The following is a 2,691-nucleotide window of genomic DNA, read 5'->3' on the forward strand; positions in this document are numbered from 1 at the left end:
TTTTTTTTTCCTCCTGCCCTTTTTTTTTCCTCCTGCCCTTTTTCTGTTATGAAAATAAGGGATTTCAAAGCAATTTCTCATCTGTTAACACTTTCAGACATGTTGTGGCATGTGAAAGGATAATTTGCCCTCAACACCATTTAATCTATTCCCTACTTTTAGAAAAGGTGGTAGGCTCTTCAGGGTGGGTGGCTCTTTTTTCTGAAAACATTCACACATTGAATTATTTACTTTGTTCTGTGCTTTCAAAGTTTCTTCAGAAGTAGAATGAAAAATAAATTCTGCATCTCTGCTCTTCTTTCACAGTGTGATAAATATTTAATTGGTGGTTTCAGACTTACCTAGTGCTAAAAGGAAGCATCATCTTTTGTAAATTGGGTGTTTTAATTCAGACATATGCCTGGAATGGTGATAAGCAATAGCCTAAAATGTTTAGAGACATAAGACTGCAGTAAGAGAGGAGTGTTAGAATTTTTCTCCCCTTAAAAAACGAGCAGAGATAGTAGTGTTATTTTCCAACATTAAGACCTCACCAGAGAATGAGGGATGTAAATTTAGGTATTTTGTTTCTGTGTGATTGATTCAGCAAGTGAACATGACAATGAACAGGGACTGGGAGCTCTGCTGTGGTGTGTGTCTTGTAGAGTGCTGTGCTCTGCTGTCCCAAGGACTATTGTACTATTAAAAAGCGGTTGGGTTGGATGTGTTCCAAATAGGGCAGCAGTCTTTCTCAAAAACGTCTTTAATCAGATACAATAAATAAAAATGTTTTCTTCTCACTTAACTGTGTAATTCTCTGAAGCTTGTGGCATATTATCAAAGTGTTACCGTTATTGCCTTTCAAAGTAAATTTTGTTTTTCCTTTAGTTCTGCAGTTGGAACTGCTTACAAGCTAATGCAGTATCTGGGAGAAGCAGCGTGTTTGGAAAACACCTGCATCTGCTGACTGCTGTTTTCTTAGCAATTGTATACTGGGTGTTTGAAGTATGGGAGGCCTAGCTTTTTTACACTGATGGTTTGTGAGTGGTAGTTGGAAGCAAAACAGTATTTTAGTAACGAAGGTTGGGTTTTACACAATTTCTTTTTTTCCTGGTTGCTTTTTGCAGCCCTTTTTATGATAGAGTAGAAGCTAAGCCAGCCTGTAAATAATCCATATAAATAGTGCCTTACATATATTTGAGATTAATTAGGATTCCATTTCCTAGCTATTATATAACACTGGTAAGTTTACAGAGGTTGACAAAGTGAGAAGCTGCCATTTATCTCCAGAGATCTGGTTTTGTCATAACTGGGTGGTTACCAGCTTAAGTGTTTTCTGCTTGTTCTTAGCTCTGCAAAGGCCACATAGCCAAATAAGCAAACTGAACTTGCTCCTGTGAGCAATCATAGTAAATATGTCCTAAGAAGTCAGTTCAGCTAAGCCTGTGCAAATGCAGTGCAGGTAGCAAGAGTGCACAGTTACTGCAAGAGTCCTGGCCAGCTTGCAAATCTTGCTGCAATGACAGGTGAACAACAAAGCCTCTAATCTGATTCTGCTTCCAAGACAAAAAAAAAACCCAAAACATTAGAAAAAAAGTATCGACCCTGTAATAACTGAGACAGGTTGGCTAAAAAAGTACTTAAAGTTTTAGAGCCCATTTTGAGATTTTGTTTTGAACTTGAGGCCCACTGAATACGTACTGCTTGCACCTGTGCATCTTGGTCATGTTTTAGATTGCATTTTCCATCTTTTTGTAAGTACTGTGGAAAGGAGAAGACAGAATACTTGACTCAGGGGTTTTTCTGAGTTAGCACAAAGTCTGCCTGCCTTAGCTCTTTCCATGCAGCACTCTGCTCTGTGTCTGCAGCACAGGCCTAGCCACTGCATCTATTGCAAGTGGTGGTGGTTTGCAGCGATCCTTAAATTGTTGATTGAAACTGAGTCACCTCACACAGTATGTTTGGCTCATGGTTCACTAAGGGATTGAGCAAAGAAGGGGGCTGGAACTGAAATGGCTTTGGAATTAATCCTGCCATATGTATTCAGCACTCGGGAATGTTGTATGACAAGCATGGTAATGGTTGGTCTGCAGGCTTGCAAGCACATCTGAAAATTTTACATGACTTGCTGGCAACCAAGAGTATTCCTCTGTGTATAGATATTTGCCTGCCTTTCTTACAGCAATGCTGAGCCTTCATTGATATTTGTAGAACTAGTTTAATAGAGATACAAAAAAAATATTACTAGAAGGGAATAGATTAGGCTGCTGTAACACATTTGCAGATGTTGAGGGAGTTATTTCTGTGTTTTCACAGGAGATGAAGAATTTATATTTGTGTGGAAGGTGAAAAAAGTGCTTTCACAGATACCCAGGATATTTTTGTAAGGAATTATTCTCTTAGTTAACTTTTGCTGATGCAATTACTTCATGCTGCAATTACTACTTCAAAACATGTGGAATAGAGTATTTTGACTTATATCAGCTGTAATAGGTATATTCAGTTGTTATTACATGTATAAAAAATGGGATAATCTTAAATGCCATTGGGACTACGTCTGGAAAATATTATGCAGTTGTCTGTGAAGTAAATACAGGTGGACTATACTTGCGAGAACTTTAAGAAGTGTTTTGCCAGCAATCTTGTAGTTTCTGTTTCTAGGAATTTCTTCCATCAGGTTCTTTTTTACATTTCCTGTAAGATGAGGGCAAA

This window comes from Chaetura pelagica, unplaced genomic scaffold (assembly GCF_000747805.2).
Source record: "Chaetura pelagica isolate M959 unplaced genomic scaffold, ChaPel_1.0 scaffold166, whole genome shotgun sequence".
Lineage (NCBI taxonomy): Eukaryota > Metazoa > Chordata > Aves > Apodiformes > Apodidae > Chaetura > Chaetura pelagica.